The following is an 18,802-nucleotide window of genomic DNA, read 5'->3' on the forward strand; positions in this document are numbered from 1 at the left end:
GAGCTGGTGGCCCCAGAGAGCACAGGGCATGTTCTCTATGGGACTGTATTTATACAGAGCTCACCAGGTTTTCCATTTGACTTTTTATTTTGAATAGATATAACTATGCTGGATTTAGAGCAGCAAGAAACTCCTGGGTTTGGTAATGAAAATACAAGTATAGATTTAATCTACCAACAGGTCAAAGATCTGAGTCCACACAAATTATTTATATTTTGGCCATAATCACTGTCCCTTTCCAGCAGTCATGCAATATCCTCTGTATAGAATGGAAACACTAAGAAATATTGTACTCCAGTGCTTGTACCCTCTCTAATAATGGTTCAGGAACATGCTTAAAATAATGGGTTAGGCTGCTTGAGGGTTTCTAATTATCATTATCCATAACTTTTTTAGCCATAGTAAGGATGTTTTCCACTTTGTAAAACTGTACTTTCTGGCTTGTTTCAGTGGTACTGCAAGACCATAAAGTGGTAAAGCACGGCTGAACTATTTTGTTGGATCTTGAAAATCCCTAACAGCCCAACACAGGAATTAAAATTTGTTAGAAGTTTAAACAGACATCTCTCTTGCACTGCCTTCCAGCCACCAGAGGCAGAGAAGTATAAAGATTTTTAACTTCATTAAGAATTTTTTTTCAGGGAAGAAAACCAGAAATGCAACAAAACAATTAGGTGATGAGAAATTAAAGTAATTTTTATATGACAAAGGTCTTAATTTGCAGAAATCAAATGAAAATAAAGATCACAATGAATTTTTTATACTATGCAATGTGAGCTACCTCTTTTTAAAAAAAAAAGAATTCTCTTGTATGAAAAATATAGATCGCTTTGTATTATAGCTATGAAAAAAGTTAATTTAAAATATATCAGACTAAGACATTTATGGAAGGAAAACATAGTCACTTGAAGCTCAACTCAGAGAACTTAGTAGCTGTGGGAGAAATTGAAACACACCTTTCTCAAATAGTTTGGCATCTTATTATTTCTGAATGTGGAGGGCCTCCATTGTTTTGGGGAAAATGCAGAAATGGAAGAAAAGTTCTTGACTAAAAGTTTACAATTTTTTTTTCCAAATCGCCTTACACAGGTGTAAGTTTTTGTCTGTCATGAAATTAGGAGCTGAGTACTGCTTTGAAAATACTGAAAAGCTGTGATTATTCATCTCTATGCATGCACTTTATCTGGCTTCCCAAATTTAAAATTACACTGTGTTAGTCTCATGGAAAACCCCAGGAAACACATGGAGAACGAGAAGCAGCACGTCTTGCAAAAGAGATAAATTATACCATACAATGTATTTGACTTTCATAACATACTCTTACATTCATACCTGGGGGGAGGAGGGCCATGGGAGGGAAGGCTTAGATCCACCTTCTACAAACAGGAATACCAAACACAATCAGTGTACTCACCCTACACCAGTACCTGTTTCCTGGCTCACAGGCTGTTTCCAGGCAACTCACGCATGCTTACCTCTTTCCCATTATTCATACACTGCAAACTTTCCAGTGTATTAACCTGCAATCTTTCATCTCTCTGTAAAACCTGCCTCACAGCCCTTGCATGCTTGCCACAGTCTTGAGTGCTTTCCCTAACTTACATGTGTCAAAAAATCATCCTTTTAAGATTTTAGTTAGGTTGTCTAGCTCATGCTTGTTTTAATTAGTTTATCACTTGCAATATTCAGCTTTCCTGCCGTATAGCTACTAGTCAAAAGGCTATCTTAATTATGTTAATCAGACTTTCCCAGCTAATACAATTAACTATAATTAGCTGATCCCTTTCCTCCTACACTTTGTTCCCCCAGGGGGATTAGAAGTTATTAAATAGATGAATACCCAATCCCTCTTGCATGACTATCCCCCAAAAGAGCCCCAGGGCCAAAAGGCAGGAGCTGCACTGCCCAAGCTCTTGCCTGACCCAGCCTGAATGAGCAGCAGAAGACCCTTGAAGAAGAATTGACTAAAAATGTGCCTTCCATTATAATCACTTACACGGAGGATGGAAGTCATGGCAAGGCATTCTGCATAATCATTAACACGTTTTAAATCTGCTGTGGATTTCCCTGCAGTACTGAGCTGGTGATTGTCATCAGCTCTGCTGCAGAGGCACAGGCTGCAGATGCACACACTGAGAAATTGCTGCACAGCTCTTTTCTTATTCGTACTGCAGACAAAGCTCCCCTTGCAGGTATAGAGCTGATTGCCCACTGCCTGGCATGCACAGTAGTTCTGTACAGTCAGATGAGTCACAAAGCTGCATTTACAGTGAATGAGTTGCAGAGGAATCATGTCCCATCTGGCATTATTGCTCTGTCACTGTTTTGCCAGGAGTAACCACCACATTGCTAAAGCAATCCTCAGAGATCTCAAATGAGATTTCTCTATAAGTACTGTCCCCACCTGTTGCACAGGCACATTGCTCACCTCCTAGAGGTTCCAAATGCTTTGTACAGGCTTATGATGCTGAAGGCATATGTAGGATCTACATAAAAAATATATTGAAGAGGTAATTTGGCTGCTCTGGATGACCTGAAAATACACGATCCAACAACACAATAAAGCTTTTGAAAGCCTGGTATAATGGAATAGAGAAAAGAGGTGAGCATTTCTCAAAAGCATGCTTATCACCACAAAACAGAAGTACCTGCAACTTACTGACAAATAGAAAAAGTAATGGAAATTACTATTAAAAAAGGGAAATATAAATGAGTAAAAGTAAAAAAAAATGTGTGACAGGAGCAGTCCTCAATTAGCAGGGATAATGGTAGATGACAGAATAACCTATTTAAGCATAAACTCAGCCTTTTACTGACACCATTCCTCACTTCCTTGCTTTTATATGCTCAGTGTGCATACAGATGAACACAGTAGGTATAGTGACACAGTGCAAGATCTGAAAGTGTATATCTGCTTATATCATCCTGAGTCACATTCTTTGCATATTTTAGAATTCCAATAATTTTTGCCATTGTGACTGTAAATTCAGGCTGCTGACAGTGAAATTGTAAATAGCCATGCTCCAGGGACAGAGAGCCTACTCATACATCTCAGCCTCAGGAAAGAATTTCAAATTGAAACCACAAACTGATTTGAATACCTACTGCCATCCTTCATTTGGGTATTTAATGACAATAAAATTATGCCTGTGACCTCTGTAAAAATGACAGTTCCAGGTTCAGAGTCTACATGTTCCAAGGCTTGGGTATTGCAAATATAAATGCTTATTTTCATGGACAGCTTTACAGTATTGCAGGGAGAGGATTGAAGGAAAGTATGTCAAATGAGACTGCAGCAAAGAAAGAAAAGATCAACAGATCTTACAGTGGTAGGGATGAGTTAAACACAGTTATACCTTGAGATTGTCTAGAGATTAATGAAGAGCCTAGAATATTTGCTGAATATATGTCTCTCTGTATATTTCTGTGTTGAATTCATGATCTTGTTTCTTGGCAAAATGGAAAGACACTTTATATATGAAGGAGATAATTTTTTGTTGATAAAACTGATACTTTAAGAATCTAATCCAAGAATCATTAATAGTCCAGACATATTTCTTTTGTAAAAAGAAAGAACCTTCTGTATAAAAAATTCTCAATGATTCAGTTAAAATTGCTATATATGCACTTAGTTTCTATTGCTTGGTGTAGTGCTTACCCTTCTCCTGGTTCTCTAGTCTGTAATTTTGGTGGTTTCACTCTTGTGGTGGTGGCAGGGTGTTTCAGGGGGTTGTTGGCACCTGAAGTCCTCCACTAGTAGGAACTTGATGATCATCTTGCTGATTTCTTCATCCTCATGTTAGAGATCCATGTGTGGTCATATTTATGTGTTTATACTTATGTTAAGCTAACATTCTTTTACATCTTCCTCTTTCTTATTTGCCTCTGTATCCACATTATATTCATTATTTATTATATGGTACATTTTACATATGGATTTAAAGATATTGATTGTTGCTTTTATAGTCTATGTATAGATATATGTAAACCTTTATGTTTATACATCACTCTCTCTTTTTGCATTTATATACAGTAATTAATACTGTTTTCTATGTTGCATTTTTTGTAGACTTGCAAGTGAATGCATTTGGAAGATTGAGACAGTTTTACATTTACACTTTTTTTACATTGCTTCTGTGTGGCAAGCATATCCCAGCAAATAATTCCTTCCACTTTTGTCTGGGAAATTACCCTGTATTCCAAATTCTTTAGATGTAAGTTATAATTGCTGGGGTTTCATTAGAATTGTCACAAGCAGATCTAATGGAATCCAAATTAGCATTAATGGATTTTAGTTTATCACATGCAATACACACTTGTGAATGAGGCTAAAAGTATTTTAATCTGATCTGTAAACTTAATTTATCCTGAAGAGCAGATTACATTAATTTTAGCTTAGTGGGAAAACATACATACACAGATGAACTTTAGAAATAAATCTCTAACACACATCTTAGATGTTTAATATCTATGTGAGAAATGAATCTCTTGCAAGGGACTGTGTAGTTTCAATGCAACTTACTGTTTCCATTCACAGCCATAAACACTGGGACACAATGAAAACAGAATTTGGCATTAAAGCACAGCCTTGTTATAGAGCAGGATGCACTGCAATTGTCAAAGCCTTTGAGTGTCACCATGATTAGTGACAAAGAGTAGAACAGTAGCAAGATGTGCCATAAATGGGATGCCAGTGAGATGGAAGTTACAGATTGGAAGCACAGCAGACACAGCAAGATAAAAGAAATACTAATGCGGGAGTAAAGTGAAAACAGTTTAATTTAAAAAAGCAAATCTGGAAGCAGGGGGAATCAATACCAAATAGATCTGTGAGAGGAGCCTGGGAGAAATTACAATAGATGTGCCAGAGCAGAAGGACAGTATGGAGGAGGCACCTCTTCTCTAAGACAAGGTTACAGACATATCTTTTACCTTTCCATTTGTCCCCTGTATGGAAATAACTTGGCTCTCAGGTTTGTTTGCAGTGATCTGAACATTCTTAAGCCTTATTTCAGAAGAAAGGAGCCACTTTATCAAAGAGTACTCATTAAAATGTGTAAAGCTATTCTGGCTTCTTTGAATGGAAATACGTTATAAAATTATAGTCATAGGAATCTATTCTATATTCATTTCTAGAAGTAGTGAAGGCAGCAGATTGAAGGGGGGCAATGGCAACCAGCAATAGGCTGAGGAGCTGCTAGAAGCATCGTAGTCAGCATCAGAAAAGAATGCATTTGTCTATGACTGTGTTGCAGAAAGTTTCCCTGGTACCCAGGTAGAACAGACTTCTTGAGTGCAGCGTGTCCTCTTGGTAGCTAACTGCATGTCCACCCCTGGATGACAAAAACTGTGCAAAAATCAATGTTGAATAAAAGTAAGTGGTAGAAAGCAAGAAGAGACAAACAAACAAACAAACAACAACAACAACAACAACAAATCCACCAAACCAATAAAAGCACAAACAGAAACAAAAAACCCCAAAGAAACCAGCAGAAAGTCACAGTGTGTTGGGAGGAAGGGGTTAAAAGTGAACAATTTTGTGAGGAGAATGATAGGTTTGCTCAAGTGACCTTGCAGCTGGGAATGCCAAGGCTGGAAGAATAACACTATGGGAAACCATCTACTTTGCCTACCGCTCTTTATCCTTTGTCTGTTTTGAGAAGTAGAATTTCTGTGCAGAGATAACACAGAAATAACACAACCATGGGAAGGATTGCACATGTACCAGGCCCTTTTGATATGTGAGGCTGGGAGTGGCCTGGGCACTTTTTGCCCCTTGCTACAATGGAATAAACTTAGCAGTGTGTGTGTCTGCTTTATCCAGAGTGGTGCTGGAATAAATTTACTTTTACACTTCAGCTGTGAGTTTTGGCTGTCTTCATTACATGCTGATATTTGGTTCACACCATGTACCAGCAATTCTGCTCTGTACAGAAATCTGACCCCTAGCAGGAGTTTTGGAAAATCCTGCTCTGTACATTAGGTATGTACGTGACTTTACTAGTGGAAATTGAATATTTTATTAACAATGAAATAGGCATGGCTGCAATGAATTATATGTGGAATTCCTGTTTTACAGTAAATTTTAAGCATAGGCTGCAGCTTTTCCATCAATACAGGTGTTTGACTCCACCCCTTTTGTCAATTTTCTTTCAAATTGGAGAGCAAAGGGGAAAAACTCACTAAAGAATATATTATTATAATTCTCTGAAAAGGCTGGCATTCACTGGAAAAATTAAACTATGATAGTAGTATGAATATTTATGGATATTGTGCATGAGTATAGCAAATATATGTTTATAGTTACAAGTATAGATATACATATATATAAATATTGATATAGATATACACAAGTATAGCTATACATATTCATATATGTACATATAAGAATATCAAAAAATAATCATATATAAATTAATTTTTATTAATCATTCTTACTCTTTCTCTCTTCTTTAGGATTCTAGATATATATCTTTTTATTTAGCTTGCTTTCTGCTATGTAGTTTGGAAATAAAATTTGTGAGAATCTCTGACTTGTAACATTTTTTAAGGCAGATGTATTAGTTGTATCTAATACTAGAGTATTACGACTAATATGGATTTTTCTGTATTTTGTTTTTTAATGACTCTGTTATTATAGTTATTATATTACAGTGTAGTAGACCAGTTTTGTGTTTTCTCTCAGCTTAAAAAAAAAATTCAATGTGGTGATGGCCTTTTGGTAATCTAAGAAATTCTCTTTTCCTACTCATTATAAGGACAGAGGGCAAGATTGTGTATTTTGAAATATCTTCCAGGTGGAAGCATTTGTAGCTGGAGATGAAATAGGGACTGTGGGACTATTTACCCCTTAAAATTATCTCTCCATTTGCAGGAGATAGTGACTGTCATTCAACAGGTCACAGTTCAAACTTTTTCGAGTTGTGTCTCTAGTTTTGATTTGAGCAGGGAATAATTTTAACTGATCTTTTATTTGTATTACCTAGCAACCTTCTGCTTTCTCCTAACCACTAATAATGTTATCCCTTCTATTTTATTGTGGCAGCTGGCTACAGGCAAACAAATTATTGTCAAATTGAGCATGAATATATTACATATAGTCATTACTTCAATACTTCCGTAATTAATAATGATAATCACCAACAGTAATTTAAAATCCCAAATAATGTATGGCAACCTCTTTACATTTGAACTCATAATGCAGTTTCTTTATCATTTCTCTTTGTAAATGCATCATCAAGCTGAAACTTCAGCATTCAGTTTCCTGAATAAAATGTTTTGAGCATGCTCAGCTCTCTCTATTCTTTTTCCTCTTTTGCATCCATACACATGGAGTAGGATCTCATCAAAGACATATAAGAACACCATGTGAAAAAACCTTGCACATTGTTAAATTTACTAGAGGATGCAAAGTTACTTCTTGGTGAAATGCAAGCCTTCCTATCACTTTAAAAAGAAGTGCCCAGGTGCTGCCACCTAATAATTCCCTGCTTTGTCTAATTTGGGGATTTTGGTTTCAAGTGTCAGAAATTTGATATTATTATTAAAAGTCATTAAAAAATAAAAAGATGGTAACAGTCTTGACAGCAGATACAGGTAGTGTATTCTTGTATTATTTACAGTGGTTTGGAATACTGGTGCAGCATATTTGTTCTGGAAATTAGATATAGGACTGTATTTAAGTTTAATTGAAGACATACACTGTTAATTCTTTCATTATTGTTTTAATGAAGAAATAGCAATGCAGGTTAATTTGCTGAAGTAAGGCTATTGCAGATTGAAGCTGACTGGAGAGGAGTTTATAAGCATCAATACATTTAATTAAATTTCATGTATAAGTGAACTTCTATACTTACATATTTGTATGTTTGGGTTATTGAGCCAGTAAAATATTACTTGAAAAACAAAATTGCTCTATCACTGGCTATCTGAATTATTGTCATATCCATTTATTTGAACAGAATCAAACCAGGTCTCAGAATCTGCACAGAACATGTGTCCAAATGATCTGAACCAGACTCTTTAGCTCAGAGTGCTAGAGAGTGGAGGAAGACCTTTATGCATTAAAACAACTCAAATAGCTTTGTCCTAGGCAGTGGTTTCAGTAATCAAAACAAATATTTTTCTTGCTGTACTGTTGAAGATTTGGGTGAGTCAGCAGCCATGCACTAATTAGAATTCACCATCAAGGACTGCAAAGGTCATGACTGGAGCAACATCAGTCCTCACTCAATCTCCAATATCGAGCTTTCCTATACAGGTAAAGGTGTCCTTTGCATTTTTGCTTAAAAAAATTTGGTTATACACTGCAGAAACAAAAGAAGGGTTCAGTGAGCTGTTCTGAGAGAGCAGCTGAAGGAGATTGCACCAGAATGACTTCTCAGAAATGTCTGAAATTCACACCTTCAAAATAAATATTTTGAAATACTTCAAATAATGAAGTAGCAATACTTAAAAAATTTATATTAAAGAGAATGTTCTGTTTACAGCCCTGTTCTATTTACTAATCAATATCAAAATCTATATACAGCAAAATTTTTCTTGGTCCTGGGTATGTAAAAACCCTGCAAAATAAAGAATATCTGACTTGTCTGTGCTTTGCTATTTGATTTGCTAATATTAAAATATATTGCATATTAAATCTTATGTTTACTGTTTCTTCCATTCCGTAGAATTTCCTAAAATTTAGCATTTGAAGTCTCTTAGACTCTTCACACAAGTTTGATCCTAAATGCAGCTGGGCATTGACAAGGTCAGTAAAAGCCTTGCTGGCCTGGGCAGCCATGCACAGGAAGGAGCCCCAGGAGCAGAGAGTGACAACAGCACAGGCTCAGCAGCAAGGACTTGCATCTTCCAGGACCTGAGCAAGATAAAGTCCAGGGATGGCAACCAATGCCATCAAGGGTTCAGTGATTGACAAGCAAGTCCATACTGAGAACAAGCCAGAAAGTCACATCAGCAGATTAAGATCCTGATCACTGACAACAAGCAAAGTTGCAAAATACGTCAGACAATGAACAAGGACAACTGGACTGTTAAATCATAAAAATACTTATGACTCACTTTCGCTGTATGTTTTTAATTCTGGAAAATGACAAAGCAGAAAATGATAAAATTAATAATATAAAATAATAATTATTATTTGTTTTATTTCTAATATAATAGTAGAAATAAAGCAATAGAGAAATAAAGTCCCCAAAATGGGAATCTACATGATTTTCAAAGTAACTTACTATATTCAACTTTATTGTCACTTAGGAAAACTGATGTCGAATTTTGGTTCCAGTATTGTACTCCTGATATGTAGACTTTTGTAGTGATTTTAATTTCTCATAATCATGAACAATCACTTACGCAAACACATTTTTAAGCCTGTGGTTCCTTTTGGCATTTCTGGTAGTTTTCTCCAAGAAGTTGCAATTTCTGAGAAGTCATAATTCAAAGCCTTATATCTGGCATATTTTATTTCTGTAGCCATGCTCTACTCTGATGACCTAATTAGATAAATTTAACAAACCAGTATGCAAACAGTCATGCAAAGCATGCAATTTTTGTATTTTGATGATGATATTCTTCTTTCCAAGATGTTGTAAAAAATTATTTTAGAGATAACCATAGAAAACAATAAAATAAAAGATTTTAAAGAAAATGTGTGCTATATGACTTGATGTTTTTAGTCTTTTTGCTTGGCCTTCCTTTTCTTCTCCATGTAAAGGCAAAATGGTTTGACTGTGTTATTCATATTAGCACATACTGATGTAATTTTAGTTTTCATTTTACTCTCTATATGGGATTTCTGTGGCCAAAGGTCTTTAGTGGTGTAGGTGGACTGCTTTTGTAGCCTGAAGTGTTGATGTTTCTACTACTAATTGGTTTTCATGTTTACTTCCCCTGAAGTACTTAAGAATGGATTTGTATCATCCATCTCTAAGTAGAGAGGAAATGTTTCAGCATTAACTTTATTACATTTCTAGCTCCTTCCCCAGTACTTGTCCTTACCACCTGCTTGGTTTCATACTGTTTGTTCTCTTTGCCTCTTAATTTAAGCTTGCTAATCATTTGTTAATCAGTTTCAGTGAAGCATCCCTTGCATAAAACCTCATCAGCTACCTCATTTACCTGATCTTATTGAAGTTTCTCCACCTGTTATCACCTGGCTAAACTTCCATTTTGTTTTGTGACTGAGAATGTGGGCAAGGAGATATTCAGTTATGTGACCACTAATAGGAAATAAAAAAAATTAATTTGAATTGGTACAATGAATAAATGTTTTGCCACTTGAAAAAACAGAGTCCAGTTTAAATTACACTTACAGGCATCTGTTTGCTTGCCAGTTTAGCTGGATATGACATTCAGGTACTATAAATGCATGCAAAAGCCAAATCAAATATATGTAATGAAGTATTCAGAAAGACTATCCACTCCAAATAATCTCTAGCATTAGAGGATACAAGGCAAATATGCAATTTAGTACTATTATGTTTATTTGCATTTTAGTTCTTTGGTTAATAATTATTTGTGCTTCTCATCTTACACTGAGACAAGAAATAACCAAGCTATAAAAAAGGTCATAGGTTACGATGTCAATATATAAAATTGTCAGTTTTGCAGAATTCTATAATTTTCTTTGTACAAGACTATTTTTTCCTTTAGGTATAGTTAAGTAAAGTTCTTGAAACAGCTGTGAGATTATTTTTTTAAAGATAAACATTGCACTGCAGACTTGAAAAAGTAGTCCAATGAAAGTTTCATAGGTTTTGTAATATTTTAAAGAGATTAATTTTTGCCTTCTCAAAGTTATTAATTAGAAGATTTAAGCTACTGTGTCATACTCACATGGACAAACTCTACAAGAAATGCAACAGCAATACTACGCAAAAAGGGTAGTTATGTGAGTACAAGAATTTAGTTTTTACAATTTAACCCATCTATTGCAGGAGAGTACTATAATTATCATAAGATTTAATCTCTAAACAACATATTACTCATGAAGACTGTCAATTTCTTGCTGTGGTGAGTGGACCTATTTTTTTGACTCCTCTGCAAAAGCTGAGTAAATGTTTTGCACAGTGCCTTGCCAGTGTATTTTTCACACTCCAGAAATGGGAACAATTTAATTTGCATGGTAGCAGCAGTTTTGGCCCTTTCTTTGAACTATCCTGACAAGTGTAAAATCTCTGTGAGATCGTAGTATCAGAATTGAAACTCACTGAATTTCTCAAAATGCCAGTAAAATAAATCAATTTTTATTTAGATATCTGATTAGATAAGCAAGTTTTTCTCAGAAAAAGACCAGTGTGGAAAATTTCCACAAATGAAAAGTAGTGAAATATCTTATATTCCTACCTAAATTTTAAAGTGTTTGCTTATCTTATCTACCAGAAATGAATTTCAAATTATTCTAATCTGATATCATATATAATTCAGACTATAGAATGATTTTATTATTCCTATATGAAATCCAGCATTCCCTAAGTGCAAAGCCTGTAACTCTACATGTTCAAATTTCATATAAAATATGAATTTCTGTGAGTTCTGCTGGCAACATTCTGCATAAGACTGATTTGTAAAGTTCTTTTCATGAGGTCTACATAGTTATAATCTGTATCTTTACTCTAATGGGCATCTACAATGTCATCTTCCATCAAGACAAATAGTCTTGACTTGCAAGTCAGAGAATTTTTCTCTTAATTCTAGTTAGTTCTGATGGTTAATAACAGTGTCAATTAAAATAAGACTTCCCTAATTTGAATGTGCCTTTCAGCCAGTAATTTTTACATAGTTTTCTCTGCTAGATCAACAAATTCTTTGAAAAAAAAGAAATTCATATGTTGAAGAAGATTTGATCCATTATGTGCAAGACCTTCCAGCTAAATTAATAGAGTCAGTAAAATCTGTCTTAAAATAAGACTTTTTTCCTAGCCCTTCAATTTGTGGTTCTCTTCTTATTATTGTCCATCACTTTTTAAATATGATTCTCATAACTGAATTTCATTCTTCATTTATGTACCATCTTTTTTTTGTGTGTGTGTTTGGTTTTAAATTAAAGACATATTTCTCTTCTTTATTATAGTTCTGTTTATACTTCAGAATACCATATATCCTTGACAGGTCTGTGTTCTTGCTGTGCAATGTCCATTTTGCAGATCACTATTATGTCTTCCTTTATGAGTTAGATCTGAGGGAATTTTTAAAATTTATTTTTTCATTGGTAGTTCAGAATTTAAAATCATGTCAAAATTAATGTTAACACTTAAAGAAGCTGCTTAGATAGATCCAGTGTATTGCTTCTTACATAAAACTCCAGTTGGTCCCCCTTTTTCAAGGTAATTTTGAATACTATGTGCTAATTATTTAAGTCTGTACAACTGCAAATCATGCTTTGGCAACATGTCGGTATATTAAATCTGTAGTTGCCTCTGTCAGTCCAACTTGTAATCTCATTAAAAAAATTAAATCATTTTTATTTTATAAGACCTGTCCTCCATCATGTGTTATTGATTGCATTTATATTCCTCTTAATTTAATTATGTATTGATTGAGTCACATTGGTTTTCCATTCTTCTGCTCAAGGATGATAACATGGTAATCATATATATATATGCATTTAATCTGGGTTCAATCTACTGTCTCCACTGGGACATTATTAACCTCTTATCTTGAGAACTTTCACTTCTGTTCTGCTATTGATGTAGTTTTCTATTAATCACTATTCATAAATAATAAATAGAAGGAAGCTGGACAGAGCCCCTGCTGAATGTTTCTGAGCCTTGTGTTCATTTATGTTATTTAGACCTGCTAATTTAAGAAGTCTTAATAAAGAAAAGAAACAAATGTGAAGAGTGACATTCATACGATTGGTTTTTATTTGCTTAAACATCATCTTTGGGACTTTCGTCAGGATCCTCTGTCCCAAAGAAAACATCTGATTTATGAACAAAATGTGATCACAAGATCTTTGTTACCTTGATCACAGCAGATATACAACAATTATTTAGAGATTGTTGGCATGTTTTTCCAGCTGGTCTCAGATCTCCCTCCTACTTTCCTGTGAGACACAGGAAATGCTTCTCTACAATAAGCATTTTCTATTTCTGTTGCATAGAAATGCACTTGAACTCCATAGAGTGTTCTGAACTCTCTTATTGGCAACATTAATTATTTTCTCTTGATCTTGCTCAGATTGTCCTGTAACCAGGGCTTTGAATTGGGCTTCCAATGCTCTGCCAACAGCCTCCACAACGCAGCAAAACTTCCTCCTTCAGGCTGGTATGAAAGGTTACACATCTTCCCAGCTGCCCCTGGTCTGTCATCACTGACACAGAGCCAGACACAAAGGGGAATGGGGACAGAGCTGGGTGGGTGTAGTGGGTTCAGCCTGAAAGAGTTTCTTGCTTCTTTACAGACTGCCTCTCTTTGATCCTACCTACCAGTGCACTCAGTGTTCCTAATTAATGCAGTCTATCACTACAACCACCTCCACAATAAAAATCTTTACTGGTAATAGAACAAATTTTGTGTTCTGAAGGAAGCTCAGTGTATCTGAGGGACAAAGGCTCAGATATTAACAGGAGAGACACAGCTATCTAGATGTACCTTACCTGACACTTTAAAAAATAGGTGTTTATGTATGAACCATATGCACCTATGGTTGCAACTATATAAATCCATTAGAAATGCATCTATTAATCACTTGTTTTTCTGTTTGTCATTTCTACCGCAGGAATGATAACATATCACTTCTCCATCTGAAGAAATTTTTAGCAGACCACCTCTCAACCAGGTGAGAAAAAAGTATTTAAAGTGACTAGTAAAACAACTTACAGTTTCTATGCAGTGAGCATTGCCCCTAAAACAGGGGCAATGAATGATCACAAGTTTTGATTGCATAGTGATAGTGTTGAACTACCTAAACCATTTGAATTTATCAAGAAATAAAAAAATCCAGAATTTTGTTTTTTAAATTAATAGAAACAAACAAACAAATGAAATTTGGACATGAAATTAATAGCAGAAAACTGGTTGTTTGAAGATTCACTAGAAACAGATACATCAGCATTCTTCTAATTACATTTTTACAGAGTTGTCACAATAGTGTGGTGGTTTAGATTTTCAAATCAGTAAGGCTACTATTGTATTTTCTGCTTAGTATTTGTACCCATCAGAGCACAAATTCATAGTACTTATCCATTTAGTCATTTCATTGCTAACACCAAGAGAAAAAGAACACCTGAAACTTGCAGTTCTTCTCACAATGGATGTATTTTATCCTTAAGAGTACTCAAGCTTTAAGTTCCATCATTGCATTAATCCTTCATTTCTACAACACATTAAAAAGTATTCATTTCATATAATTTGTTATAATTAGTTGGTGTAAAAGCTAAAGTTTAAATACATGCCCCCAAATCATTGAGTACTGCCCAAATCTTTTTATTCTAGTAGGATGTGCATGTATCACTTGAGAAAAATACTAAAAATGTGAAGTAGTCCAGTTATGATGCTTAGTTTTCTATATCAAAAGGAAAATGTAAGCCACTAAAATTAATTCTTCCATCAGAATTATCATGTGATGCCAAGCTCTAAATACAAATAGATGTGATATCATTAAGCTTTTACCATTTATGGTCCTTAAAATCTATATCCTAATCTCAGAACCTGGTGTGTAATACCACAGAATAAATCTACTTAATGAAAACATGCTGAGCTGGAGACAGTCCTCAGAGAGCAGAAAAGGTAAGTCAGCCCAAATATCTGATATAAGACTGATATAAAACTAATAAATAATAATATAAGATTATACTTATATATAAGTCTATATATATAATACATATAATATATATAAGTCTATATATATAGACTTTCTAATATAAGACCAATAAAAATAAGAGTTCTCTTGTGAGATTGGAAAGAATTACACTGGGTCACTTTCAGAGGCATTCTGATGAGTAAGGCGACTTGTCAATGATTTACTTGAATTTTTTACTTTTACTTGCATAGAGTGGTCTAGATTGGCTAGTTGTGATCCTGCTCTGTCCTTCCCAAAAGAGACTGCTCCTGGCTCCCAGCTCCCATTAAATTCATAATACAGAAGAACCCTCTTACAGAATTTTGCCATGTGAGGAGTTAAAAACTCCTATTGCATGGGAACTCTGTGGGAACTGGGAGTTTCCAGACTGTGAAGATGCCCTTGGCCACAGTCCTTGTATTTTGGAACCACAGCTTATGGATCCTTTGTAAGCAAAGAAAAGTTTCCATTTGCACACTGAGTGATACTAAAGTAAAGCTGACACATCTTAAATTAGAATAATACAAATAGCCACATCTCCAAAAGCAAATTCATGAGAAGATGATTACCTTCACACCTTTAACAACCAATTGTTTTCTGACTGAAATACATTTTTGTCACATTATCAGCATCTTTTTAAAATTGCTTTTCATTTTTGGAGTATCCCTTTCATTTTAATTGCAGGTTATATATTGGATTACAGTGACAATATTTGTCATCCTTATTAGTCATTATGAAAATTATTTGTTATTTAGAATAATATGTATTTCCTCTAAAAGGTGAATAAAAGCGAGCTATATTTATTAACTGGTAATCTGCATTCAAGAATGAGGTAGTTCCATCTGCTTCAGGCTTGGGTAGATTTACAATTATCATCTGTGAGAACTCAATTCTGTGTGCTCATTTATTTAGAATTTTGGAGGGATGTAGCTTCATCCTTCTCTTTTCTTTAACAAGGTTGATAGAATTTGTAATTACTGATGGTGTCTACCTTCTTTATAATGTGCTGAGCTCATAGAAAATCTAAAAATAAAGAGAAACATGAAATTATAAACACTATTTCCATATAGAGATTAGTATATTTGCTTGATTTAATTTCTTTTAGCTCTTTAAATCTGCAAAGATTCTGCCTCTTCTATGAATTAATGTTTTGAAATGAGTGACCTGTGAATACATGAGGAACAGCCTTTAACCTGACAGGAATAAAGCTTCTGTAATTAGACTAACAAGGGAAAAGAAAAGAAATTTGAATGAAACTCTCTCATTTTCTAACAGGCATGGTTCAGGCAGGTTGTATCCTGTGGATTCCCACTGTCTGTGATTTGACAAGCTGTGGCTCTTGTTGAAGAGACCTCTTCAAAGGAAGCAGCAAATTTCTCATCTTCAGGTGCAGAAGCAACACAAAACCAATTCTAGAACAAGAAGAAAAAAAGTCAGATACAGAAATGAGGTCACTGAGCTGGTTCCAGCATCTCTTTACATCTCAGCAATGTGGCCACAGAAGATTAAGCACCAAATCATACTGCATAATTCTTTACCAGTGTCACCTTATCATTCTATTAATTCATAGTATGAGAGATAATTTTAAACGAATTTCTGTTTCAGCTTTTGTGCAAATGCCAAAGGAAAATAAAAGATGACCTTGAAACTCATTGAAAGTCATGGTTAGGGACTCAGGCCAAGTTAGAAAAAGTGCTTTCTCAGTACTTTTTCCATGAGACTTATACACTGGGAATTATAGATTATTTTCTGAAAAAAATAGTTGTCAGAGGTTTATGTTATGTTTAGGTTTGATACACACACATTCACTTGGCAGAATATATTTACTATTTGGTTTTAAAATAGCCACAACTTAGTTAAGGAATTCCACAGGAAATTTAAATAAATTATAGATTATTTTGTATATTCAACTTCTTTAAAGTTTTCCCCTGGAACATCAAAAACTTTTTTTTTTTTTTTTTTTTTAGGGCAGCTGAAAAGTGGACTTTCCAGAATTATTTGAGATTTTTTTTTTTAATAAATCAAATTTTTTTTCTTATGAGGATTTTCATTTCAGTTGTATTTTCTTATTACTTTAAGTGTATGGGCAAGGACAAAATGAATCATATAAAATTATCCTGGATAAGAAAATAGAAGCTGTCTGTTAGGATTAACTCCTTCATGAAATGCCCATGGTGAAAATTTTTATCAATATACATTTTCAAACTTGATCGCTGCATTTATCCCTAACATCACTTGGATTTCAGGAAAATTTCTTACCTCAGTATAGAATTTTAGCACATGCTGTATTTGTTCTTCATGTCTTTATGCTTCCATTTATTCTAGTAGTGTTAATACTGCCAATATCCTTATCTAATATCCTTATTGTGCTATATATCCCAAGTAGTCGGTAGAGCACATCAAAATCACAGGTATAGGAGCTGATCTGCTGGCAGGACCAATAAAAATTTACTTCTGTTCATGATGTCCTTTTCTTAAAAGGCCTACTTGTGACTTTATTTTATTGCAAAAATTAGTTTAATTCTTACTCATCAACAGAAGGGCAACATGGCAGCTATATTTAATCTTCAGCACTGACAAATACTTAAAAGAGAAATGTCTGACAGCAAAGTGTTGGACATATCAGTCTAAAATACTGAACATTCTAAATGAGAAGTCAGCCCAAGTTTAATTAATTAAGCTCTCAATTTATTGTCTTTATCACATGTTTGTTTCCAAGTCTGTGTATATTCAAGATCTTTATCTAAAAGAGAATATTGTTGTTGCTTTTTTAAAATTAAGTAAAGAGAATACTAATTAAATCTATCTGAAAACTGGGGTGGATGTTTATTAATGCTTTGTGAGCATGTAATCTAGATTTTCAATGAAAAAGAATATTTGGTTTTCAATCAAAGCAAATTTGAATGTTAAATCTAATAACAGTGGTGAAGCAGATCACTGGCTACTGTTAAAAACACTTATGAAATTTGGGCTTTTCCTTGTGATACAGTTTTCAAATTAAAATTTACAATTTTTCAATGAATAATCTCCTTAGACAGACACTGAACTGACACATATGAAAAGAGAAAAATTGTTTTCTTGTCCATGGCACATGCAGCTATAGAGTTAGTGTAATATTTTCATTCTACCAATAAAATTACTGTCTGTTAATAGGGGAGGATGCTTACAGCTGATAGAGTATCTGAGACAGAGTAATTTGTTGCTTTCTCTTTCTGCTAAAATTAGCAGATAAGCTGACAATTAGTGTCATTTAAGTTTCTCTTTCTGTTGGTACAGATGTTTATGACTGTATTTAAATAGTCACTTACACCCTATTTGAAACTGCATTTGCAACTGTATACTTATATTAGCCCAGGTGAATCCACTGAAGGGTGAATAGTGATGACAAGAAGAATATAAAATGTGTATTTACTTCTCTACCTAGACAGACCCACAGTTATTTTTGTGCATTACAATTTGTAGCTCCTTAGACATGTCATAGCATAAATTTTCACCTATTTTTTGAATACATTTAGAAGGTATTATATAAACACGTAGCATTTCAATTGAGGGAAGAGAATTAAGTGACAAAAGCAATAACACACAATGCCTATGATGCAAAATGCACTGCTGTGCTGTGAGTACTTTGCTGTTACAAGGTTGTGTCAAAAATCGTCAGCACAACATAATCTTGTCCTCTGAGAATCTTGATGGTTTGGGCTGGGATTGAGCTAATTTTCCTGGTTTTTGTCTGGTATGATGCTATGTTTAGATTGTGTCACCCAAGCAGTGTTGATAAGACAGGGCTCTTTTAGCCACAGCTGAGCAGTGCCTAATCAGCGTCAATTAAGGTCTTTTCCTCATGCTGTACAGCCAGAGAGGATGTTGAGGGATGTGCCATAGGTTAGGAGGGGACATGACCAGGCAGATGACCAGAACTAAGCAAAGAGATATTTCACATCATAAAGAAAAAGGAGGATGTCTGGAGTTATGGAATTTCTATTTCAAAGTCAGTCACCATTATGCATGATGGGGCCC

The 18,802-nt window shown here is 34.5% G+C and overlaps 1 long non-coding RNA gene across 1 annotated transcript in view; it reads left to right on the forward strand.

The window, feature by feature from the left end:
- LOC116184831 (uncharacterized) overlaps window positions 1-17,588 on the forward strand; it is a 163,685-nt gene extending 146,097 nt beyond the window's left edge. The window contains exons 2-3 of the long non-coding RNA XR_013342090.2: window positions 13,724-13,783; window positions 16,061-17,588. This is a non-coding gene — a long non-coding RNA (uncharacterized LOC116184831). The remainder of the gene's footprint in view (window positions 1-13,723; window positions 13,784-16,060) is intronic.
- Window positions 17,589-18,802: the final 1,214 nt, after the last annotated feature.

This window comes from Lonchura striata, chromosome 1 (assembly GCF_050655825.1).
Source record: "Lonchura striata isolate lonStrDom1 chromosome 1, ASM5065582v1, whole genome shotgun sequence".
Taxonomy (NCBI): Eukaryota; Metazoa; Chordata; class Aves; order Passeriformes; family Estrildidae; genus Lonchura; species Lonchura striata.